This window comes from Pelodiscus sinensis, chromosome Z (genome assembly GCF_052426305.1).
Source record: "Pelodiscus sinensis isolate ZL-2025 chromosome Z, ASM5242630v1, whole genome shotgun sequence".
In the NCBI taxonomy this organism is placed as follows: Eukaryota; Metazoa; Chordata; order Testudines; family Trionychidae; genus Pelodiscus; species Pelodiscus sinensis.
In genome coordinates, this window is record NC_143085.1 from 31,464,926 (window position 1) to 31,492,231 (window position 27,306).

Genomic DNA, 27,306 nt, shown 5'->3' on the forward strand with positions numbered 1-27,306 from the left:
ATGAGGGAGGTAACCTAGTGACAGATGTGGGAAAAGCTGAAGTACTCAATGCTTTCTTTGCCTCTGTCTTCATTGACAAGGTCAGCTCCCAGGCTAATGCACTAGGACAGGAAGGAGGTGGACAGCCCTTGGTGGAGAAAGAACAAGTTAGGAACTATTTAGAAAAATCTAGACATACACAAATCCATGAGCCTGGATTTAATGCATCCGAGAGTACTGAGGGAGTTAGCAAATGTCATTGTGGAGACTTTAGCTAGTATCTTTGAAATCTCATGAAGGTCGGGAGAGATCCCAGAAGATTAGAAAAAGGCCAATGTAGTGTCCATCTTAAAAAAAAAAAAAAAGGTGGCCAATCCAGAGATCTACAGATCAGTCAGCCTTACCTCAGTCCCCAGAAAAGTCATGGAGGGGATCCTCCAGGAATCCATTTTGAGGCACTTGGAAGAAGGGAAAGCAATCAAGAATAGTCAACATGGCTTCACCAAGGATAAGTTGTGCATGACCATTCTGATTAGCTTCTACGAGGAGGTAACTGGCTCTGTGGATATGGGCAAGTCAGTGGATGTGACATACCTTGACTTTAGCAAAGCTTTTGATATCTCCCACAATATTCTTGCCAGCAAGTTAAGGGAATATGAATTGGATAAATGGACTGTAAGATGGATAGAAAGATGGATAGACTGTCGGGCCTAAAAGGTAGTGATCAATGACTCAATGTCAGGTTGGCAGTTGGTTTCTAGCAGAGTACCCCAAGGATCTGTTCTAGGATCAGTTTTGTTCAACATTCTTATTAATGATCTGGATGAGGGGATGGATTGCACCATCAGCAAGTTTTCAGATGACACTAAGCTAGGGGGAAGAGGTAGATATGCTGGAGGGCAGGGATCGGGTCCAGAGTGACCTAGACAGATTAGAGGATTCAGCCAAAAGAAATCTGATGAGGTTCAACAAGGGTAAGTGTACTCTTGCAAGTCCTGCACTTGGGATGGAAGAATCCCAAGCATTATTACAGGCTGGAGACTGAATGGCTAAGTAGCATTTTCTGCATAAAAGGACCTGGGGATTACAGTGGATGAGAAGCTGGACATGAGTCAGTGTGCTCTTGTAGCCAAGAAGGCTAATGCATATTAGGGTCCATTAGGAGCAGCATTGCCAGCAGATCTAGAGAAGTGATTATTCCCCTTTACCCAGCTCTGGTGAGGCCACACCTGGAGTATTGTGTCCAGTTCTGGTCCCCCCACTATAGAAAGGATGTGGGTCCAGTGGAGGGCAACCAAAATAATTAGGGGGCTGGAGCACATGACCTGAGGAGAGACTGGGGGATTTGGGTTTGTTTAGTCTACAGAGGAGAACAGTGAGGGGGGATTTGACAGCAGCCTTCAATTTCCTGAAGGGGGGAGGTTCCAAAGAGGATGGAGATAGGCTGTTCACAATAGTGACGGATGGCAGAAGAAGCAATGGTCTCAAGTTAGTGGGAGAGGTCTAGGTTGGACATTATGAAAAACTTTCACTAGGAAGGTGGTGAAGCACTGGAATGGGCTTCCTAGGGAGGTGGTGGAATCTCCATCCCTAAAGGTTAAGACTTGCTTGACAAAGCCCTGGCTGGGTTGATTTAGTTGGGATTGGTCCTGCCTTGGGCAGGGGGCTGGACTTGATGACCTGCTGAGGTCTCTTCCAGCTCTAGGATTCTATGAAAACTATTAGGGTGCACAGCTTATGAGAGGCTGAGGAAACTGGGCTTATTTAGTCAGCAAAAGAGAAGAATGGGTGGGGAGGGGGAGGTTTAATAGTAGCCCTTAATTACCTGAAAGGGGGTTCCAAAGAGGATGGAGCCAGAATACTCTTAGTGGTGCTAGGTAACAGAATGAGAAGCAATGGTCTCAAGTTGCATGGGGGTGGGGGGTGGTCTTAGGTTAAGTCTACATTGGCACTTCATACAACTGTAACTTTCTACATCAGAGGTATTAAAAAAAAAAACAGAACAGAACCACCACATCCTATCACCCCAAATGCAAAAACAATAAAGTGCTGTAGCAGCAGTGTGAGCCAGACTACAATGTGGGAGTCATGCTGTTAGCCTCCACAAGGGGAGGAGCTGTTTATGGTTTGCCATGACCGCACTGCCGCACTAAAGTGCTGACGCTGCTGTGTTTTAAATTTTTAAGTGTAAACAAAGCTTAAGTTAGATATTAGCAAAAATTATTTACTAAAAGGGAGTTAAAGAATTAGAATGGGTTACCAAGGGAGGTGGTGGAATCTCAATCCTTAAAGCTGTTGAAGACCAGGCTTGACAAAGTCCTGCCTGGAATGATTTAGTTTGGGTTGGTCCTGAGGTCTCTTACAACCTTCATCTGCTATGACCAGCAGCAAATGTCCTGCCTTTGAAACTTGCTTAACAATTCAAGTGATGCGCAAGACAAAATAGGGTTCAGATCATTTTTCAAAGATATATTGACTTTGCATGGTTACAAAGAATAGTTTACTGACAATTAAGATTTTAAACACATTTTTCCCCTCAGACACAAGAAAGATCTGCTGTTGCCATTTTCTAATTATAAGTGCAATTTAACATAGTCCAACCAGAACTGCACTATTGCTAGAGAATGAAGAGAATGCTGTCCTCATGCACAGCATATCCCTAGTTCCATATCCATCCAGCTTGAACCACAAAGCATGACTCTCGATATTTTGTAAGATTCAGGACATGTTAGCAATTAGCATTATAAATAATTCTAGGCTCTTTATGTCCTTAAAGAAAACATATACCTGGATGTGTGCATCTCTGATGATTTAATAGTTATGTATCATTAAAATAAATGGAATGAAATTTCTAACCTGCCTTCAGAACACTGAAAACTATTAGGAAACTCAATTACTATATAAGATGTTCAATATATGCACAGACTAACTTATGCTAAATTTTATTTCAAATTGTCTAAAAATACACACACACACACACACACACACCAGAAGACTCACTATTAAGTTAAGAAGTTTATCCTTAAAATATTTCTCCATCTATACAGCACACCTTGACAAAAAACGTAACGAAAGAATCACTTAAAATTGTAGACATATATAAAAATCAGATCCCACATAATCACAAAGCATATTTGGATACTGCACCATGAACATTTGTTGGCTCTCTGTAACTGAGGGAGTCTCATCTCCCTACTTCTCAGGAACTAAAGAGGAAGGGGGTCTCTCCCTCACCTGCTTTAATCTTTCTCGATACCAGAAGGGGAAATAATATTTTTCCACCGTTCCAATCTCCCCTCCATGATGTCCCAAAAGACAGGTCAAAGCAGCAGCAACCCTATTTTTTTTTTTTAAAAAAACACTCCCGTTACAGTCTCATGCAAGGCAGGGTTGCCAGCTGTCCAGTTTTGAACTGGACAGTCCGGTATTTGAGCTCTCTGTCCAGGAAACAATTTGAGAAAATACCGGACATAAGCGTATGCTATTTTCTAATTAAATAAGTTTTATCATTATCATGGTAGTGTGAGTGTGTCTACCAGTCTGGCAGTATGCAACTATACAGTAGAGAGGAGGAGGGCGGGAGCGGGATAGAATCCCCCGGGCCAGACTCGCCTGTGCACCCTGCCGGGGCCATGCGCAGTACAGGCAGCACCCCAGGATCTGCGTGCGCCCGGGCCAGCCCCACTCCCCGCCGGCTGGTTCCTCCCAGCCAGCCCTGCTCTTCCCATCCCCTCCTCAATATCCTCCTGGCCAGTCCTGCTTCCTGCCAGCTGTTCCCTGCCATCTGTTCCCCTCCCCCCAATCTCCCCTGGCTAGCCCTGCTCTCCCCGGCCTTCTCCCAGTCAGCCCTGCTCCCCTCCTGGCCGGCCCCTATCCCCATCTGAGATCAAGTGTGTCTGGAATTTTCTTCAAATCATCTGGTAACCCTAGAGAAGGAAGGAGTGCAGATTAGACTCAGGGACATGAGTGCTGTAGGCAAGGCCACCAAGTGCCTTTTGAGACTGCAGGGCCAGGAGCTGAGAATCTATTTAACCAGATATAAAATTTACAAGGATTAAGTAAAACGGATCCTTCTTAGAACCACTATAAAAGCACCACAATCTTGCCCTGACAAGCTCCAAGGTTGTGAGCAAACATAGTATGTTACCTTTTAACTTGACAATCTACACAGATTTTTCCGTACCTCAGAAACTATAAAACTACACCTCTCAGGTCACATATAACATTAACATTTTTAAAAAATTATGCATATTTCATCTTTAACTATTGGCTGCTCATTGAGTTTATAAATTCAAAACATACTAATGAGACCTGTTAGTTGTCCAGTTTATTAAGATGAAGGCCTAAACAAACGCTCATGTAGCACAGACCTGAGGCCTTGCTAACAATGGACAAAACACATCTTAACACAAAGCAAAGCTAAGATGGGAGCAAGAGGCAGGCCCCAGCTAACAGAACTTGGCATGAACAGGGCTGAATGCACAAAACACAAATTGGTACTTGGCCCAGGTGTAGAACAGTAATTGGTACTGGTCATAAGTTGAAAGAACATAGTACCAACAGCTCATTAAAAAAAAGACCTTGGTACTCACTCCCCACAGATACTGACCAAGACTCAGGAAAGGGTCTAAAATGACAGCATGATGGATAGAGATGATCTGATCAAACTATGAGGCACGTGAGTGGTATGTAAATAGTGTCAGAGAGTGGTTACAAGACAATGTCAGCAGTGATGTGTAACTTGTAGTACCTGAATATGCAGCGGTGTATTGGGCACGGACAGTCCTTGTTCACCTGGGGGCAGTGAGAGTTTCCTACTGGTTGTGCTGAGGACATCGTAAGTACATGCGTGTAGTGATTCAGGAGAGTCTGACAGCTATGACTATACTTCACTTAACAATAAATCTGGACAGGATCCTTCAATCCTTATCTGATTTGGGGTCTTTGGAGGCCCTCAAGGTCCAAGGTGGTCATTGTGCCCACATCACTGAGCACACATGCAAGCAGCTTTTGAGTCGTCAGAGCCAGAGACCTGTCTCAGATACATCAGTCCTCCTGACTACATCTGGTACTCATTTTCATTCTTTTCTCTTCCCCCTGGATAGTACATGATCTCATTTAAAACTAGATAAACAGGAATTTGTTTTTGAGAGAGGAAGGAGAGGCTTGTAGGGAAGTGTAGGCTAAGGCACAATAACAGCACTAGGAGATGCTTTGGATGGATGATACTATGCAAGACCCAAGCTCTTAAAACACTTTGCAGACTTCAATAATCTATCCCTTGTAGTGGGGCCTATTTGAAACACGGGAGAGTAGGCGGGCGAAGCCCGCCCACTTTCTAAAAGCCCCTCCCCCAGCCTTACGGGAGGGACGACTGGACCCATGTCCAATTAATTACTGGGGACAAATAATCACAAAAGGGGCAAGGCGTGTGGGCTAAAGGTTTGTAACTAGGGAACTGGATGGGGACACCAAGCAGAGAACCCGGGACAGCGTCCACTGCTCCTCAAAGCTGTCGATGGAGCCAGTGGATGCCGCCCAGAGGAACTCTGCCCAGATACGTGACAAGGGAGGAACGGAAATAGGCCCCACAGTCGCAGAGAACCCCCTCGTCTAACATCTTACTCCTGGTGTTGTATATGGCAACCTTTGCTAGGGCCAGGAGTAGGCTGACGAGGGGGTCTCGTGACTTTGTGGGGCCATGGATAGGGTGTGCATACAGGAAAAGGTGAGGGGAAAAAGTGCAGCCAGAACCTCAATAAGAGGTTCTGGAGGAGCCGGAATAGGGGTTGCAACCTGGTGCATTCGAGATAAGCATGCACCAGGTTCTCCCTCATGCCGCAAAAAGGGCAGGTGTCTGGGATTGGGGTGAACTGCGCCAAGTACACGCCCGTGCTCACGGCTCCGTGAAGGAGCTGCCAACTGATGTCCCTGATGGGCCATGAAATTAGACTGGAATAAACGCTGGCTCATCTGGGTTCCCCACCCTCTATGGGTCTTAGATAGTTCCGCCACTTAGTATAGGGGCGGGACATGAGGGTGGGGAGCACGAGCATGTACAGATGTTGTCTTGGCGTGGTTTGAAAGCAGACTGGATACAGATTTTGCAGCCGGCTGGGGGTCCAAGGATGGGGAGGCCAGGGGAGGGGGTGGGCGCCGCACAACAGGGGCCCACAGTCAACTGCCTTCACAGCAAGACCAAGTACCATCCCTGACAAAGTTTTGCCCCAGATGGCCTCTGCAAGGATTGAACTCACAACTGTGGGTTTAGCAGGCCAATGCTCAAGCTACTGAGCTATCCTTCTCCCCTCCCTCCCCCCGTAGTGGGGCGGAGTGGCCGCCCACTGAGCTGGAGGAGGCAGAACCCCTCCAGCTGCCATGTTGGGCTGAGGCTATAAAAGCCCAGGCAGCAGCCTCAGTCAGGGCTGAGCCTGCCCAGAGACTACAGGCCTAGGGAGTAGGGACTAAGGCCTGGCCCAGGCCTCCTACCTACTAGGGCCCAGAGGCAGACTCCCGGCTCCCTGTCTGGGAGGCGAAGGCCCAGCTTAGCCAGCCTACCTGCACAGAAGCAGCGGAGGACCTAAAGGGCCAGCCTGATCCCGTGCTCCAACACCTGCCCCAGAACTGGGAGAAGTGGCCCCAGCTACCTTGTCCGGAGGCTGGGACTTCCACAGACCCTGAGGCCTAATAGGTAATTGCTAATAGGAAGACTACCTTCAGCCTTAACATTTGAAGAGTTATAGTTACTAACAGTTCAAACAGAGGATACCATAATGTATCGAGTACCAAATCTAGGTCCCACAAAGGGGGAGGTCGGCTCTGTGGAGGGGGATGAAGGTTCATCAGCCCTTTCAGGAACCTTTTAGTAGCTGGGTGGGCAAGTATCAAGAATCCTTCTATAGGGTGATGGAAAGAACTAATTGCTGCCCTATGTGCTTTCAAATAAGAGATCAGAAGTCCTGAACACTGCAGATGAACAACGTAATCAAGAATCTGATGGAATGGAGCTCTTTTGGGGTGACAACCAAGCTAAACACAACCATGTGTATCTACTCCACTTCGCAAGGTAAGTCCTTTGAGTAGATAATTTTCTACTGTGCAGTAGGATTGCCTTCACTTGTTCCAAACAGAGGTGTTCATTTGTTTTGAGCCAACCAGGCTGTTAGGTGGAGAGTTCCTGGTTTGCGATGAAGGAACGAACCACAATTCTGTGACAGGAGATTTGATTGGGGGGGGCGTAGGGGGGAGGTAAGGTTGTTTCACCGACATCCTGTGGAGGAATGGATTTCATGGTTGCCTCACCCACACCGGGGCCAGTAAGATTACCAGTGCCAATTCTGCATTCATTTTTTTCTAATGTCCTGGGTAGGAGTACTGTTGGAGGGAATGCATAAAAGTAGTGACCCCTTCCACCTGATTAAGAGTGCATCCCCCAGTGATCCCTTCCCAATTCCTACCCTGGAGCAGAAAAATTGGCATTTCCAGATGTGTGGAGTGGCAAACAGGTCTATAAGAGGTGTTCCCCATCTTCGGAAGATTTGTTGAAGTACGTTCATTCGTACTTCCCACTCGTAATCCAGTGGGAATTGGCAGCTGAGGGAGTCTGCAATCGCATTGTTGGAGCCAGGTAAGTATGATGCTGTATTGATGAAGTTGTTTTGGATGCACCAGTTCCAGACAGATTGCTTCCGCACATAGGGAGCGTGATCTCACCCCTCCTTGCCGATTGGTATAATACAATCACAGCAACATTGTCTGTCAATACCCTGACCATAGTGCCGATATGGGAAAAGATTCCCGAACAACCTTACATACTTAAGGGATGTGCACTACTTTAGACGCAAATGGTACTACCCATACCAAAGACGATATGACGACTAGTATCAAAGGCAACAGCAGCGCCCATATGAACAGGCACGTCCAAAACAATGACTTCAGCGCAGAATGTCCGATGCACGACTAACCCACCATCCACGAAGCAGCAGGTCTGACTTCTTGGTCGGGGCCTGCAAACATCTCACATTGGTCTTGGTTTGAGACATATTCCTTTTTTTTCCCCCCCACTGATGGTTACGTCCGTTTTACCATCAGTGGGCCGCAATAACATCTGACTGGGTTTTGGAACTTGTGGCACCTGAATTCACAATTCTGCTCACCTCCATGCCTCCTACCACCCCACTAACCCCGTCCCTTTTCAGGGACCCATCTCATGAGGAACTCTTAAGACCACGGTCTTCTCTCCATTGGGGCAATAGAGTTCTGAATCAATTCAGAGGAAAGAAGTTTTTACTCCTACTATTTCCTAACTCAAGAGTAGTCAGGAGGATGGAGACCCATTCTCGATCTATGGAGATTGACCTCTGGAAACAGCAGGTCAAGATGGTGACACTCGCCTAAGTTATCCTATCGCTCGACAATGGGGATTGGTTTGCAGCCCTCGACCTGCTAGATGCCTATTTCCACATTGCCATTCACCTTGCGCACAGGCGATTCCTTCATTTTGTAATAGGAAACAAACATTTTCAATATCGTGTACTATCCTTCAGTCTAGTGGCATCTCCAAGGTGTGTTTTTTGAAATAGTTGTGGTGGCACATCTGTCGTAGGAATGTTGTGATATTCCCTTACCTGGACGACTGCCTTGTAAAGGGCAGAACGCAACAGGAGGCTGCACGCATGGTTATGTTGACCATGCAACCTTTCAACTGTCTGGGCCTCAATCAATGGAGAAGAAGTCCACTAGATCCAAATCAGACCATAAAGTTCATAGGTACTACACTCGACTCCACTGTGAAAGCATACTTACCGGTAGAAAGATTTCAAACAATACAAGACCTTGTGACTATGGTCATCGATGCTTCCATGGTGTCAGTACACACTTCCCTAAAGTTGATGGGCCACATGGCTGCTACCACTTTTGTAGTTCATGCACAGCAACATTTTTTGATGCCTCCCACTCTGGCTAGCATCCATATACATAGCTTCAGAACACAGCATCCAAAAGGTAGTAGCACCCCCAGCCTACATCCACAGGTCCCTTGCATGTTGGACAAAACCTCACAATATCATGGCAGAAGTTCCGTTCCATCGGCCACAACCTCTAGCCAAATAACCACAGATGCTTCCCTCATCAGTTCGGGTGCACACACGAATGGGAGGAAGGTACAGGGCAGCTCAGACTCTGAAAGACTTCTCTACATAAACCTCTTAGAGCTGAGGACTATTTTCCATGCATGCAAACACTTTCACACTCGGCAAAGTGGACTTCATCCACTTCGCAAAAAGTTTCTGCCCATCAAAAGGGAGGTCCTCCACTTTGCTTTGTAGCTCTCTGGGGACTCATGGCTAGCCAGGATGCTCTTCTCATAGAAATAGCCAGGGCCGTGGAGCATGCTGCCATGTCCACCGCGATTTGAGTCCTACCTGCAACAAAGCATAGCCTTCCTGCACCACTGACCTCAATATTTGCTTCTTGGAGTCTGGAAGATGGAGCCAGCTCAGTTAACTTCAAATAATTATCAAAATTATGATTCAAGAGTAGGGCAACATAATGTGCTATGCTTAGGAGTAGCGTGGCCGAAGAGTATGCCTTCCTGCCAAAGAAGTCCAGTTTCTTCGTGTCTGTCGGCTCCAGTGGTTCTGAATTGTGGCATCTTGGACCTTTGTTGGGCTGCATCCACAACCAGAGAATTAGGTTGTGGGTGATTAAACAAGAACGAGGCCTTTGGATGGGACAAAATATTTGTCTGCCCGTTTGCTAGTTGGGGTAGTAGAGGCTGGAGTCTGCCATATTTCATCTGCAACTTCCATGATTGCCTCGTTGATTGGCAGAGCAATTTTTGACTGTTGTGGATGGAGATTTTTCAGCAGGTGATATTGCTTTGTTTGCACCTATGCTAGCTGCACCTCTTCGGACTCAGCTACTCGCTTAAACAGTTCCTGGGACTGTCTCAGATCATGGGAGGAGGAGAGGGAGGGGGAGGAGGGAAAGACATCTCCAGGGAAGACTGCCTCATTGGGAGAGGATGAGGACTGGTCTGTCAGTGACATCTGCTTAGATTGATCCTCAGCTTGGGATATCTGCTCCTTCTCAAGTTCTGAGTGTTGTGATTGTGCCTGAGGGCTGTTCATAGCTGGTCCTACAAAGTGTTCCTTTTGTTGTGTGTGTGATACAGATGGAATGTGCCAGTAATTCAGAGTGGCAGCAGCCGGTCAGCATATGAGCGGGACCGTCAGAGGAACGTTGCGATAATAACTGTGCAATCTGTGATAGCAATTGCAGCAATGGTCAGTTGCAGTAATGGTCAAAGTCGGAGAGGATCACCTGAAAGATGTTATGCTGCCACATTTTCTATAATAATTTTTGCATGGAGACGTGTTGGTGAGCACAGTAAATGAGGTGAATATCTTCTGGAGGATTGAGGTGATAATGATATGCATCTATGACTCCATGACCCATGGTGCTGCTGTCACTCATGGTACAGATCTGGGGCTGTGTTGTGGTGAATAAGATGCCCAAGTGGAGTGGTATAGTCGATCCCCATATATGGGGGAATGGTGTCTAGGAGGTGAGGGGGGACGGTGCCCGGGAAAAAGCCGGAGACAGAGAAAGATGGCCAGCTTGTGGTTGTTTTGCAAACGGCTTTTCTTGGTGCTGCCGCTGCACCGCTGTCCAACTCAGCATGATCCTCTCTGGCCTTAGGCAGCATCAGCACTGGTGTCTGATCCGGTTCCGTATTGTGCGGTGCTGGCACATATGGTGCCACCAGAGGGGCTGCTTCTCCCGGTGCCAATGCCTTTAATGCCAGTGCCTCTGATGTTGGTAGTGCTGCCGGTCTAATTACCGGTGCCAAGCCTTCTTTGTTAGTGCCTCTGTCAGTGCCCCCTTCCATGCTGGCAAGGCACTTGCGCTCGGTGTCAGGGTAGCTGATTTTTTTGATGCAGCAATCACAGCTGCATTGGCAACCACAGAGATGGTTCCTATTGTGCCCAGCTTGTCACTTCTGCTGATTCTTGTCATGGGTCCAGCAAGCAAAGAGTAGGAGAAGCTATCACTCTTTGTTGCGGGTGGTGCGAGAGACAAAGTGCTCCGCTTGTGCAACCTTGAAACATTTGGAGTCGGCAGTGGAGAGCCGCCTGACGGTTGCAGGGCTCTCTCAGACAGAATCATTTTTAAATGCATCTGTCTATCCTTGCGCGCCCTAGATGTAAGTCTCAAGCAGTGCTCACATTTTTGAGGAATGTGACCTTCCCCCAGGCAGCGGATACAAGCTGTATGCCCATCCGATGCCGACATAGCCTCCCAGCAGAGAGAACACTTTTTGAAGCCTGGGGAGCCAGGCATGTTGGGTCAATCAAGTGCCGGTAACCCATAGTCAATTTCAAGTAGCGAGGGAACAAAGTGTCTTTTTGTTTTACTAAGTAACAGTAGTTATTTAGTAGGTAGGTAAACTATTAACATAAGATGAACTCTAACTATAACTAGCTTATTCTTCTCTTCCCTGCCCCCCACAGAAACCTGCACTTCACTGAGGAGAATAGGGAAGCTCCGCCAGCAACTGAGGACGGTTGAAAGGAATTGGCGGGAGCTGGACCATGCAATCAAAGAAACAAAAGCCACAAGACGCTGACTGTGCATGTGCGGTCTGGCTGGCAACTGCTACTGAAAACCTCTGACCAGCGATGCCGGGACGTGCCCGACACCAAGAGTGGAGCACCCACTGGGACCAGTCGAACAATTATGCACTTCACTTTCAATAGTCAAGTATTGGGAGGAGAACTAAGAGATCCTTTTGAATTAAGAGACTTTTGGCTTAGGGCATTATGAGTAACTCTTTGCAAAGCTATGTTTCCACAAGACAGTTACTAGAGGTTAAGAAAAGTTCCAATCTTTAATTAACAGAGGGAAATAGCTGATAAAGCCTAAATTTGCAGAATGTAACTCAAGTTGAGGGTGTTTATATTCTACAATTTAAAGTCATACATATATTATACATTACAGAAGCTGTAGATTTTATTAAAAAGTTAAAGACCCTTGTCTAAAGCATACATCAATCTGGTCTGACTAAGGATCTAGGACTGGGAAGGGGAAGAACTTTTCACTGGTCTTACCTCTTAATTAGCCATTACTTAACATCTACTTCTTCCTTCTGAATTTAAGGGGAAGTAAGGAAGGAATCTCAACAGCCTTTCATGTAGATACAGAGTGATGAAAAGGCACACTCCTCCTACCTGTAACTAGGTGGAGTTATTCAAACAATTTCCTCTCAAAGTAAGTAGGAGATTAAGTCCTACTGGGAAAAATATTAAATTAAATTAGAACACCAGAATACTGGCAAGAGAACAAAAGGGATAAGGCTAGCTAATAGGAGATCTTTGATCCCATTACCTTACAAAGCAACAAATCTCTAAAATAACTGCCCCTTTGTTTAGTGTAGACAAAGCCTCGCACCTGATCAATCTACTCTATGCAACCTCATACTATACAAATAGTATAGCTGAAGTCAATATTAAGGATGTGAATCTGTAACCAGTTACCTAGGGAGCAGGCTCCCACAATCACACAGAGGCTGGGAGCTGGCAGCAGCCTCAGACAGGCTGGGAGCTGGCAGCAGCCTCAGTCCAAGCATGAGGACTGGGAATGAGATCTTGCTAGTCAGTTAACCGCAACCCAAAGTTAGCCAGTTAAATGTAACGTTAACTGATTAATCAGAATTTTCCATCTCTAGTTGATATATTTCTTGCAGTGTCTTCCATGCAGTAAGGTCAGTGGGGGATGCTCTTCCCCAATTTCCAAGCTATTCTTATCCTGGTAGCGTACCAAGTCAACAGTAGAGCACTAAGATCAATTTATAATGTCTGCTTAATGATGGATCAATCACTGCAGTGTTGATTAACCACATAGTGGAGACAAGGCCTTAGTTAGATGCCACCTGAAATCTCTTAAATCTCATGGGAAAAAATGAGCAGAATGAAAGTTTTGATTGTATAGATCCCCTGAAAGACAAGGATGGGCTATAGACCCTCTATTAAAAGTAGATTCAAATGGGTCAAATGTTTACCTATAACTGTTTGTTTTCTCCTGGCACTAAAATATATGCACCCCTTGCTAAATAAATGCCATTTGTGATGGAGACTGAAATTCTGGTGTACACTTCTGAGCAAAGTAAGACTGTACCACTCTGATGGAATTTTGGGAATAAAAGTAGTTAAGGCACTGAAGTACAGGCAGTCCCCAGGTTACGTACAAGATAAGAACAAACCTAAAGTCCCTAAGTTGAATCTGTATGTAAGTCGGAACTGGTACATATTTTGGGGGGGGGGGGGAGAAGAGCTGGAGTTAGGTGGAAAAGACCCTGATTCTCATACAACTTCCTTATTCTAAGAAAAACACATACTGTTTTGATATGAAGGTTTTTTTGGTTGATATTTTAATTAAAAATTGATTGTAAGTTTCAGTGTTTCATGCTATATCCAAATCTTCCTTTTGGGGTACCTGAAAGATCCCAGTTATTCATTTAATAGTCAGAATCTTTGTTTTTATAACTAAAAAAAGTTTATAAAATGCATATTACTGTTCCAAATAGAATTTGCTACAGATGGTTCAGTGAAATGGGTATTAAGTGTAATCAATAGTCATTGGAGAGCACAGTGAAATATTTATCCATTTTCTGCTCAGCAGAATACAACAGCTTTGAATGTAAATCCCTTCCTGTGAAGTGTGTGAGAATTTATCCACAGGATTAATTTTAAAGAAAAATTCTGTGTTGGGAACAGGAGTTGAGGACCCACCTGTCGCTAATTGTCCACTCACCCACTTTGCAACCAGACCCATCCCCTCGGGGCTTACCCTGCTCCACTCCAGCCAGGGTGTAGGGTTGGGGCTTATCCCCTCTTCCCTTCTGTCCTGCTCCTCCCCATTCTTGCCCACCCACACCACTGGGTAATTTTTCAGCTTCACCTCTGCCAGGCTGGAAGGGACTTGTTAATTTCATGTGACGCTAACAAGATACTTGCAGTTCTAGTGCTGAAGAGGGAAAGAGCTGTTGCTCCCAAGGTGGGGACAGTAACACAATGGGTCTCACTGCCTGCTGCTCCTGCTGTTCCCTAGGAAATTAATTTTTCCACTCTGGGGGTGCCCCCTTTTGGCTGGTGTCTTGTTCCCCCCAGCAAACCCGCATCCTCCGCAGTGAGAAAAGCTGCTCCGCGTCTCCCTGGTCTGCTGGCAGAAGGGGGGCACTAGCTCCGGGTCTCCCTGGTCTGCTGGGGGGAGGCGGCGACAGTGGGGGAGGCACCCCGCACTAGCTGTGCCCGCCCCCCCCCCCCGTTTGTAACTAGGGATCCAATGTAAGTCGGATTGATGTAACCCGGAGACAGCCTGTACCACCATCTCCTGTGCTTCTCAAATTGAATGGCTATGAACAAGGACATCCAGCACCTCCAGGCTTCTAACTGAAAGAGAAATAGCTGAAGCAAAGCCACTTTCCAGAGTAAACATTCATTTTGAGAGAGAGAGAGAGAGAGAGATTGAGATTTTGGGAGAGTGCAGGGAAAGTTTAGAGCAATTCAAGCCATTCAGAGTTGTCCATTAAAGCTCAGCAATCTCTTGGTAGCTCTCACCTTTCTGTGATTATCACATCCCAGCTGCATGACAATCCAGTTATTAGTACAGATATAACTATAATGCTTAAACAGAGAGGAAGCTATTGGAAAAACATGCAGGAAAGGAATAGAAGGAATCCAAGATAAGCAACCTCCAAGCAAACAATTGCAATGAAGGCTGCAAGGCAATGGAGGACATACTAGCATGAAGGATTTTACCAATCCTGTCTCCCATTAGGATGCAATGCTTTTTTGGCAGGCTGGAAACTGAGAGATCAAACAAACAAAAAAAACAGGACTATGTAGCACTTTAAAGACTAACAAGATGGTTTATTAGGTGATGAGCTTTCATGGGCCAGACCTACTTCCTCAGATTAAATAGTGGAAGAAAATTGTCACAACCATATATACCAAAAGATACAATTAAAAAAAACAAACATATGAAAAGGACAAGTCAAATTTCAGAACAGATGGGGGGAGGTAAATGTCTGTGAGCTAATGATATTAGAGGTGATAATTGGGGAAGCTATCTTTGTAATAGGTAAGATAATTAGGGTCTTTGTTCAAACCTAAGTGTAAAGGGTTGAATTTAAGCATGAATGACAGTTCAGAGGATTCTCTTTCAAGTGTAGTCTTAAAAGGACTTTGAAGCTGGCTGCAGGTAATCAAGTCATTGAGACAATGTCCTTTCGGGTTGAAATGGCAAGAAACTGTTTTTTCTTTGTGATCCTGTATAAGATCAAAAGGACTGAATAACTTGAGGAAGGGAGAGTTCTCCTCAAGGGGGATAAGCATTTTGTGAGGTAAGGATATGGACTGTAAACCTCCCCCCCCCCCCAGGAGCCAGAGGTAGACCTGTTTTCACACAGTGCTTCTCCTGCTGACATGAGCACCTAGGTCATTGTAATTTACACCACTTGGGGTAACTTAAGTACTTTGCTTTGAGGAGGCTGTTTGGTCTTGAGTTGCCACTAATTGCCCCAGAAGAAACAGACTTGCAGGTGATGTACATAGATTAGCACAGGAGACTGCAACTAAAGGTTCACTGTGAGGATCATGTGACCACAAGAGGGGTGATGTTCTGAAGAGATGCATTTAGTCCAATAAACATAAACACATGCTATGGAAGAACCACCTGCCTTGAAAGGCTGCTGGCAAGACAGTATAAAAACCTCAAGGAGACTGTAGATCAATCTCTTTAAGAACTCCTAATCCTCTCCAAAACTATATTTTATTTGACTATTTTCTGGCTGCTGAGAAGTTGTATGTGTTACAGGCGAAAGTGAAAATGCATATTTCTCAAAAAATCCCTAATATTTTTACAAATAGCACATTTCCCACAGTGGATCCAAATTCCAAGGAATCCCATAACCAATTTCACCATACAGTGATTATCTTGAGAATTTTTCCTTCCACATACTAACACTTAGATTCAGACTTGTTAAAATCTGTAATTTCTGTTTCTAATTTAATATCCCCCAGCAGTCATTCTGTAACAGCCCAGAACATGTGAGGAACTGAAGGGAAAATAACTTGTGTTAATTGTCTGCTTTAAATGCTGTTTTGATTTTAGTCAAACTGTTCTAGTTCTCTCTCACTGTGTGATTCTTCAGCTCCTTTGTACATGTAGCAATGGGGAAAGTCATTTCTATTTTGTGGTTCTCACGTTTTTTTTATTTTCTTGTAATAGGGTTTATTTAATTCTGTTCACTTCTGAGCTAACTGACTAGTAATCAGTGAGCTGGCTGCCTAGCAGTGACCATAGTAGAGGAAGAGTCTGCCTGGACTCCAGCTGAGGATTCCCTACAAGCAAGTCGAGAGAGAGACTTCAGACTCAGCATCAAATCTGCACCATACATCAGATGCACAAACTGAGACTTCGGTGAACCAAATCTAAGCTCTTGGGACCTTTCAGTCTTTTCTTACTGTGTTTGTGTGGACTGAACTGTTCAAGTTTCACTTTTAGTTTTCTCTTTACTTATGTTTATTGTAATTATAGATATTATTTGTGGGGTATAAAATAGCTGTGTTCTGTTGTAAGAATTAGATTATTTGTTTCTTCATACAATTTTATAGTTATTTAATTAAATTCATTCTTTTGGAACTTGAATGTAGGGAGGCTGACACTCTGCAATCCTTGCTGAAATTCCTTACAGACTAAACTCTGGGTCTTCAGTACTTCAGTGTAGTCTAGCCCACTCAAGGTTACACCAGCATGGTCAGCTGGAAAGATTGTGTCAACAGACCAGGCTAAGCAAATAAGAAGAGAAGTTTCAAAAATTCCTGGGCCTTTAAACTGGAACATGCTTGTGTATCTGCAGGAAATCAAAGTTCAAATTGCTACCAGAGCAGTCATGGTAAGTATTGTGGGACACCTCCTAGAGGCCAATTAGGTGACTGGAGCAAGCACACACACAACATTCACACTGTCACAGAAAGCTCTATGCTCTTTGACAAGGTGCTTTCATTTTGTTGGTATAGCAAAGGAGTTAAATTAACAGGAAGAGCATTGTTGTATATATGCCTCTGCTGTTTTGTCAATGGAAGCTGATTTGTCCAGACTACAGGTGTTTGGTTTTTTTTGACAAGGCCTGAGTTTTCTTCTTGCTTAAACAAACATGTTGCTCAATTTCTCTCCATTTTACTTCATCTGCAATTTCACATCATGTTGTAGCATGAAGAAAAACTACTCCCTGACACTGATAACTTCTGTTGAAACTAATGCATACCACTCATGAGTTATCTAAATAAAATACACAACAGAACACCAACCCTACATTTCCTCTCCTGCCAGCCCTTTTCTGTTTAGTTTCCCCAAAAGTGTATTTATAACATTACCTCTCACTTTTTTTTTTTACAACACACTTCAACTCTCCACAAATTGTTCTTGAAGTCATTGGGTGGGAAGATCCTCATCTTCCTACCCTCATTTTACACATGGGGTAACTAACATGCAGCACAGTTTGTGAGGCCTGCCCAGAATTGGCAAAGGAACTCAGTTCTCCCAGCTGCTGCACTACCCCAACCACTACCCAATGCTCCCCTCCTTGTCGGGTTTAGGAGGAAACTGAAGAAAAAAAACCAATCCCACAACCACTAAGCACGCACTTTCGATTGTAACACAATACTTGATTCTAGTACATGCACTCTGCTTGGTGAGGTGGCATGTGTGGGCGTCTCACATGCAGATCAGCAATTTCCAAAAATAATGGCGACATAATGAACAAAGCTTAAGACGCGAAACACAGGGTACTTTTTTTCTTTAAAGAGTCGGATGACTGATAAATAAACCAGGTATCAACACGTGGCAAACAATACTGCGGGGGGGGGGTGTCAGCCCCTAGACACGCCAGAAAACCAGCCTATTCAAACCACAGAAGGCTCAACGCTCTGCCCAGCCCCACACAAAGTTCAGACAGTTTCCTAGGCGCAGGCCTTTCCGATGTGGCACCTTCAAACTGTCTCCCCGCCCCGGGCTCTGCCGCGCGCCGGAGCTCCAGTTACATTTCCTGAAGGAGACCAGACCGGCTCTGACCGCTGGGGCCGGGGCGTCGTCCCCCCCCGCCCGCGGAGTGCGCCAGCGGCGCTGGGGAAGGCACCACGACCCCCGCCGGGGAGCGGGGGAGGCCGGGCCGCGGCACGCGCCGGTCGGGCACGTTGCCCGCGCGCTAGGGCCAGCGGCACCGGCTGCTGTCACCCTGGCAACACCACAGCGCGGGCGGGGGCAGAATCACCAGGCCGCCGAGGGTCTCCTGCACTGCCCCGCCCCCCGCCTAAGCGGGGCTGGGACATGTCCTCACCGGGAGGGGGGGTCTGAGGACCCAGCTCCCCTCGGACGGAGGCGGGCTCCCGCCGCTCCCTCAGGGCGCGCGCCGAGCCCAGAGGAGCCGCCGGGGGCGGGAAGCCGCAGCAGGGAGGGCAGCCAAGGCCCGCGCCCCGGACACTGCCCCGCCACCGCGCTCGCTCGCTCGCCCTCCCTCTCTGCGGCCAGCCCGCGCCCCAGCACCCCCCGCCGCCAGCGCGGCTCCCCTCACCTTCGGCGTCTCCTCCTCGCCGCTCCGGCCCCTCTGCGGCGGCGTCTCTCCGGCTCGGAGGGGGCGGGGTAGACAGGCAACGTCTGCGCCCGGCCCGGCCCCAGGCTTTTAAAGGCGGAGACTGCAGCAGAGGGGGCCCTCTCCTGTTCTTCCTTCCCTTTGTCTCCCCGCCCCCCATGCCTTCCTCTCCGCCTTTGTTCGCTCACCCACGGGCAGCTGCCTTCGCCTTCCCCTCAGCGTGCAGGGGAGCAGCCCCATGGCCAGGTGTGTGGGTGGGGCGGGTGAAGGAATGTCTCTGACCCACCGCCCCCTCCACCAACCGCCCCCTGCTGCTAAGAGGAACCTCGGACCCGGCCCTGTCCAGGGAAGGAGTGACAGCAATGGGAAAGCAGCGGGGAGACGGGTTTCCCGCACGGAAAAGACAATTTTGGGATCAAGCCCTGTCGGGAATGAGACATCCCTGAAAACCACATCGCTCGCCCCCTTCGCTGGTGAAGGGGAAGCTGGTGACGATTCTCCGGCACAGGGACCCGACTGCTTGTCAGTATCACATGTTACCGCCCTCCCCCGGGTTTGGCTTTGAAAGTGACAAGACATAGGCAACCAGGCTGAGCCACCTCCCACTGGAGAGCGGACAGCTCTGGAGCTCCCCAGGACCTTGGCAACAGCAGCCGCCCGGCTGTTGCTCCCCTAAGGAATTTTCAGATATAATAAAAGGCAAGAGTTTAGAGAACTGGCCGGGGACTTTCTCTTCGCCAAAAGCTTTGTCCCCACAAAGGGGGAAGAAACAATAGGAAGGGAATGTGGCTAACCGTACTGACCGCTTTAGTAATGAGCTGTTCTGGCAAATAAGTATGAATAGAGGAAAGAGAGAAGGTTATGAGACAGGGCAATACAAATAAGTCTAGTATAGATCTTTTAACAGGTGAAACATTTCACTGTTTGCTGCATTTATCTTTCTTTCCTTTTGTCTTAATATCCACAAATTTATCTTCCATTCCCATCCCCTGAAACAAAATATTTTAATTTCTAATACAGTTATGAAGTAATCTACATAAGAACATGTCCCAATCCTCTTTCTAATCTTAAAAAAAGTACTTGTTAATACCAAGTGCCAATTGTTTTAGACAAATTATTATGCCTGATAGAAAGGTCTCTGTTTCACTTTCAAGTTACCAGCTCTTGGGTCATGTGCAATATCTAGAATACATTGTTTTAGGCCCCTGCTGTTTTAGTTCAAAACCAGACCTAAGTTTCCATTCTCATAGAACATTTAATTTATATGAGATACTATCCAAACAAAAGGGAGACAACAAAAATCGGCTGCACTGAGTGCTGACTGAAACCTAATTGGGCCTTGTATTTAATTTTTGCCTCATGCCTTGGCATTAGCCCAGCCTTTTGGCAGCACAGCATGTGAAAGCACAAAGAGAAAGAGGACAACAGGGACTCTAAATAACTGGTTTAAAATAAATTGATCGGTGGTTAGTAATGTCTGGTAGAATTTCAATCCCTAACAGGTAAGTACTATCTTTTATTCTAATTATTGAATGCCACTGAACCAAATTCTGATCTCTGTCCTTAGACAATCTTTGATTTTCTGCCACCCATGAGTTTTGGTTGAGGAAAGAATTTAAGATTTTCTGTCTCGAAAATAATTATTTAAAAAGTGCATAGTGTTTAATATAAAAATGTGATAATAGATCCATCCTGTATTATGACATAAGGGCTTAAGCCCACAAACCTCAATGTATTCATACATGATCTGGAGAAAGGGGTACAGAGGCAGGTGGCAACATTTGCAGATGATACTAAACTGAAGAAGTTCAAAAGGATCTCACGAAACTAGATACCTGGGCAACAAAATGGCAGATGAATTTTAATGTTGATAAATGCAAAGTAATGCATATTGGAAAACATAATCCCAACTATATGTGTAATACAGGTGTAGGCAATAATTTTTCAACGTGGGGAGCGGAGGGTGCACTTAAGACATTTTTTAAGTGTCTCTGGGCATCCCTCAGGCAGAAGAAGTTGGGGTCATGATACTTCTGTGCTTCCCCACCCACAGACCCTGATTGGTCTAGGGGCGGGGGAGTGTGCAAAGTTTTTGACCCCCCCCCACAAGAGAACTGCCAGCTGTTCTGAACTGTAGGTTCCCATGCCCCTGGCAGTAGGAGGAGACTTCATGTGCTCCCTCTGCTGCTCCCAGGTCAATCAGGGCCTGGGGAGGGGGAGTATGTGAAGTCTATTGCTCCCTGCCCCTGTTCTGCAAGGGAGCATCATGCTTAGAGTCAAACACCAGGTGAACAGCAACTGTCAGTTGACTTTAAGTGCTGAGCCTCTTGGAGGGCGGAAGGGGACTTCACGGGCTCCCCCCTGCCCTCAAGTCTTGAATGGCCTGGGAGCAGGGTGTGCGTGCAAAGTCTCCTCCCACCTGGCCCTTATTGCTGTCCTTAGAAACTCCACATACTCCTGGCATGGTGGGAGGAGACTTTGTGCACTCCCTCCCCCACCCCCAGGACAATGAGGCCTCCTCCTTCTAATCACCATGCTTTCCTTGCAGGGCAGGGCGGGAGGAGATTTTGCTTGCTTCTCCCTGCCCCCCACCCTCCTCCCTGCACTGATTGGCCTTAGGGGAGGGGGCAGCAGTAGGTCTTCCACGAGCTAGATTAACTTGCTCAGCGGGCCAAATCTGGCCCATGGAGTCCCTTTTGCCCACCCCTGATGTAATAAAATGGGACTAAATTAGCTGTTACCATTTGAGAGAGAGATCTTGGAGTCATGGATAGATCTCTGCAAACATCTACTCTGTGCAGTAGCAGTCAAACAAACAGAATATTAGGAATTATTAAGAAAGGGTTAGATAATAAGACAGAAGATCTTAAGCTTCTATATAAATCCAAGGTATGCCCACATATTGAATAGTGTATGCAGATATAGTCTCTTTTTGGCATTGGAAAAAGTTCAGAAAAGGGCAACACAAATTATTAGGAGTAGAATGGTCATAAGAGGAGAGATTAATGAGACAGGGACTCCTCAGCTTGAAAATGAGACAACTCAGGGGGCATAAAATCATGATTGGTGTGGAAAAAAGTGAATAAAAAGGAGTTATTTACTCCTTCCCCTAACACAAGAACTAGGGCTCACTACATGAAATAATAGGTAACAGGTCTAAAACAAAAGGAAGCACTTCTTCACACAACGCACAGTCAAACTGTGGAAGTTCTTGCCAGAGGATGTTGTGAAGGCCAGGACTATAACAGGGTTAAAAAATAACTAGATATATGCATGGAGCATAGGTCTGTCAGTAACTTGTTCTGTTCATTGCATCTGGGCACCTGACACTGGCCACTGTTCAAAGACAGGACATTGGGCTAGCTAGATTGACCTTTGGTCTGCCCCAGAATAGCCATTTTTATGTAAACCTTACCTATGCGAGTAATCCTTATTTGTATAAATATGTCCATTGATACTCACATGAGTTGAACCCTATGCAGGTGCAATATTTGTATCCACAGAAATGGTCTGTCGATATCTGCACATTTGCACGAATGAGAGTAAGTTTGGCAAAATCAGACTCCTACCATGCATAGACCAGTGGTTCTCAAACTTTTTGGGCTCCAGAGCTCTTTACATGCATAAAAATGTATGCAGGCCCCAGCAGTCCACTGATTGCATGTATTGTACCTATCAATGTTTCCAGTTTGTCAACCTTGCAGAGCCCCTGGAGATGTCTTGCGTAGCCCTGGGTCTCCACGGAGCACAGTTTGAGAAACACTGCATTAGACTGTTAGGTAAAGAACTTTGTAAATGTGTTTGTATTATCATAGTGCTTAGAAGCCCTACTCACAAACTTGGATTCCACTGTGTTTGTATTCCACCTAGATCAGACTAAAATTGGCATATCCCTATTAAGTGCTTTTCACACTGAAGTTTATATCAGCACTGAACTCTCCTGCCCTGTGTAAGTACAATGCCCATTTGATAAATGTGAGCTCCTGTTGCAGGGTACAATCATATTATGCAATTTTTAAACATTCTATATAAAGAACAGTTTTAAGAATGTATATTTCAAAGGACCTTTTAAATACAACATAAATCTCTATAAAAGTTAATGAAAGGAGAGTAAAGACTGCAGCTTACTCCTGTTCCCATTCAAGTAAATGGAAAATCATCTATTGATTTGAATTAATGGTTCTTCCCTGCATTGTGCACATGCAGGGAGACTAGCTCAGAATAAGAAATTTTAAATTCATATATGCAATTGCTTTGCTTCCATGTGTTTTGAAAAAAAAATGTGTTTTAAATCACTATTCAAATGCATAAGGTACTTCTACAAAGTAAAAAACCAGCACCTGGCTAATGCATTGGAACTAGACTATGCAAAGTAGTTAATGGAAAGTATATTACTTTATTTGAAGGTTTTATTGGCCAAGATGAGTAAAATGCAAGAAGTAAAGCAGCATAAAATGGTGAAATGTTTACAGAATAGCTTAATACTTGTAGGAAAAGAAAGCAAGCTACAATGGTACTTTCTAGCTAATGTAATTTCTAGCTAGGTAAAGCATAGTTTTAAAAGCTTTCAACTATGACAAAATGTGCAACAATTGTTATATGCAGTTCTAGCTGAACCCGCATTCCATTATAAGTACATCCATCCTGTGGGAGAAAAGGAGCTTTATTGTCTCTATCTGTGGAGAAGAGAACAGAGTTAGGAGGGACCAGCCTACTATCATTCAAACTGTATCACAGGATTCTATCCCATATCATATTAAAAGCTGCTATTTGGCAACTTCTAAAAATTACTGATTAATCCACTTGATCCTTGAGTCTGTTTGGGGTAGAAAGGCTACTTATTGGTGTGCTGGCAGGAAGAGGGCAGATCCCCAGCCCTGCAGCCCCTTTGGACACTCTTCAGGATCACTCTCCTCTGCGGGCTCTCTACCCTCAGTAGCCATTCTCATATTGCATCCCTCCAAACAGCAGCCCCTCCCTTTCCCCTATTCTGCAGTCAGAAGCAGCTGGGGGGAGGGGGGGAGAACCAGAGAAAAAAGCCCTGTTAGATGGGACTCTCTGCCCTAAACCCCTCTCTACCCCTTCCCCTCCCCATATCCAAGGGCTTGCTCGGAGTCCCACACTCCCCCACACTGCCATCCCCCTGCCATGAAGGAACTGGACAACATTGAGTAAGTCTGTAGTATCAAATATTTATATTCCAGTAGTCCCTACAAGCCTCACTGTGCTAGATTTTGTACAGATATTAAAAAACAGGCCCTCACCCAAAGATTTTACAGGCTTGGTTATGGTGAGGAAGGTAATAAAGAAACAGGGCGAAGCTGACAAGATAACATATTTGATAGTAAAGCTTAGTTGCTAAGTTTTCATTTATCTCCACAATCAATCCAAATATGATTGATATATGTTCACCATTCTTTTATATGTGTTTAATGTTTTCTTCCCCATGGGTATACATAAAAGTAGAGTTAACTGGTACAGAGGCTCTCTTCTGAGAAACATCTTATAGGATGTAGTAGTGTGTACAAGACATGCCAAAATTATACTTTTGTTGCACTAAGGAACCAGCTCAGAGAATGGCCTTCTGGAAAGGTGAGATCTCTGTCCCCATGAATTTTCATCAATAAGTAGCAGCATGGAGGCACACACCAGAAAATATTCTGTCAACCAGAGGCTATGTCTAGACTACAGTTTTTCCAAGATCTCCTGGAAAAACTCTGCTGTGTACAAGAAACGCATCCGCTTTTTTGGATCAGTTTCTGAAAAAGCAGGAGAGTTCTTTCAGAAGCCCTCATTTTATGAGGAATAAGGGCTTTTCCCCGCATTTGGCCAAATGTGGGAAAAACCTTTTTTGAAAAAAGAATAAAAAATAGGTATGCAAATTGCAGTTTGCAATTTACGTACCTTTTTCCAAAAAATAACTGCAGTGTAGACATACTAAGAAAAATTACTAAGCTCACCATATTATGTAAATCTATTTGGCCTTTATGTTCCTAATCACTTCAAGTTGTTTGTTTCTAATTTGCACTTCAAGTTACCCACTCTTCCAGCTCTTCTTGCATACTTCAGCTTCATCTATGCACAGACTGGGATTCCTATTGTTTCCTCCTCCTGTACAAAGCAGGACTCTGTTCAGTGCAGGAAGGCTCTGGAGCAAATTTACTTATTATCCTATAAGTATTGTTTTATCAAGTTACTATAAATACTAATTAAAGAAAGACAACTGCATTTGTTTCCATTTTACTTTTGTTCTGGCTCTCATTTGTATTTAATCACCTCCTTGTATTCTCCACAACATGTGCATGTGATATGTTTTGACCAAGTCAGTGGAATACTGTATTATATAATCTTGCAAACACAAGTAACAAGACTACAGTTACTGTATGTGTAATTATGTGGTATAAAGTCCAATGAACAAATGACAAAAGAGGAGGGAAGGAAAAAGTAGGACTTGTCTAAGAACACAATGGCATATAAAACAGACTTAAATAAACATTTTATTTGTGAAAGGCTCCTGAAATAAGCTAAAAAGATCTAGGGAATTTAGTCTCAACAAATGGAAGATACAGATTTTTTTTTTCAGTAAGCTTTCCTATGTTAGGCATCAATGATCAATCCTTCATGTATTAACTGTTGTTTCGCATATAATTTGTTTTCAGCAATAAACTATGTGGGGGCAGACAGCACAGTGAACTTAGCTTTTTTCTAACATGTTTCGTCAAATGCCACTCACTGCAGTGGGAGAGCTTTCCAGGAACTGTAAGCTAATACAGATTCAGAAGCCACTCTAACATCTAAGCTAGATCAAAAAAGTTATATAGGGAGGTAATCCTTACAAAAAAGGAATTAACATTCTTTACTTGCCTAAAACTATTCCTTTCTTGCTTCAGCAGGCCTATACAAGCCAATCCAAATCTATTCCTCTCTCACTGGAGTTCTATAGAAAGCTGCACTGGTGTCCACTCTGTCCGCACCCTTCAAAACTCTTTAAGTTCCCTTTCCCCGTAGCCTTTAAAAGTGTAGGCAAATGAGAACTGCTTGTAGCACCACACTGGCCCCACTAGCTCTGTGCCCACACAGCAGCACCCTTCTGTGCAGCAGCAGCTGACCCCCAAAGCTCCCACTGAGCCCCCCAGGACTGCAAATAAGCTGGCAGCCAACTCCAAAGCCTCTGGCCAGTGGTGGAAGGAAGAGGTGCCTTGTTGCTGTGGGGTGGAGATCATGGATCTCACGGAGGTCTGGAGAGAGGAGGCTAATCTCTAGGACAGGCATGGGCAATAATTTTTTGCCAGGGACCACTTCGGAAATTTTTGAAGTGACCCTGGGCCACACCAGAAGGGGTGGGGCCTCAAGTGAAAGGGGTAGGGCCAGGATCCTTCCCTACTTCCCCACCCACAGACCATGATTGGTCTGGTGGTGGGGGAATCCATGAAGTCTTTGCCCCCCCAAGAGGTTCCCGCTAGGTACCCATGTCCCTGGAATGGGAGGAAACTTTACTTGCTCCCCCTTCTGCCTCCAGGCCAATCAGGGCTTGGGGGTAGGTGAGTGCACAGTTTCCTCCACCCTGCAAGAACCATGCGGCACATAGAAGAGGAAGCTTTGTGCACTTTCCCCCGCCCCCAGACCCTAATTGGCCTGGGGGCAGGGGAGCAGCAGGGCATCCGTGAGCCAGATCAACTTGCGTGGAGGGCCAGATCCAGCCCGCGGAAGCCCTTTTGCCCACCTCTGCTTGAGGATCTCTATAGGAATATGGACAGGTATGGCTGGATGGCCACGAGCCTGGTCCAGAAGGGCCCCATCCATAACCAAGAGCAGGTGTGCATGAAAATAAAAGAACCCAGGCCTACACAAAGGCCAGGGAATGGAGTTCCCAATCAGGAGTGACACCCCAGTTGTGATGCTACTTTGAGCAGCTGCACTGCATCCTGGGGGGAGAGGGGTTAGTTCCTCCCCCCGCCACCCCCCCGCAATCATTGACTCCAGCCCGGAGACACCAGTTGTGAGCCTCCCAGAGGGCAGGACTGTGGATGAGGACCACAAGGAGGTGGAGGAGGAAGAAGAGGCCAGCCAGGACATGTTGCAGGCCAGGCAGGAGGTCGTCATCTCCTCTGAGCTGGTAACCCCTCCACCCAGGAGGTTTCCCAAGATTCACACAAGGCTGGGGAAAGCCCATCAGGTGAGTTCCATTATATTCCCTAGACACATAGGCGGGGAGGGGGAAAAGTCTGCAGGTGGTGAGGGGCTGTGCACTCCTTGCTTGGCCTTCTCAGCTTGGGGATCACACAGCAGCCTGTGGATATGGAGCACCAGTCTGGAGCAGCCAGCCAGCCATGTGAGGCTGCAACACAGAAACCAGTCACTCCTCCTCGCAGGCTTTCTGGAGAGGCCTTTCTGACTCCCAACTCTGTGGTGGACCCCTTCCCACCATGAGCCACCACTAAGGAAGCTGGGGTCAAGGAAACACACAGCAGTGCCACACACAGTCATGCCCTCACTCTCAGGCAGCATCTACTCCCAGGCAAGTGTGGCCTGATGGACACCAATCCCCTGCATGGGAGACTGTTAAGAGGAAGGAAGGAGGGGACCCCACGTACCACCCTCCCTGGCAAGTGGCACCCGCTGCTCATACACACCTCTCCCAATACCCTCCTCACCTCTCCTTCAGTGGGCATGGA

General features: G+C 45.9%; 1 protein-coding gene across 5 annotated transcripts in view; it reads right to left on the minus strand.

The window, feature by feature from the left end:
• CLIP1 (CAP-Gly domain containing linker protein 1) overlaps positions 1 to 18,899 on the minus strand; it is a 136,382-nt gene extending 117,483 nt beyond the window's left edge. For 3 of the 5 annotated variants that reach the window (XM_075898671.2, XM_075898669.2, XM_075898668.2), the window contains exon 1: positions 18,614 to 18,771. The gene's annotated coding sequence lies outside the window, so the exon portion shown is untranslated. Of the gene's footprint in view, positions 1 to 18,613 lie in introns of all 5 variants that reach the window. The other 2 variants (XM_075898662.2, XM_089775252.1) reach the window with 2 other exon arrangements.
• Positions 18,900 to 27,306: the final 8,407 nt, after the last annotated feature.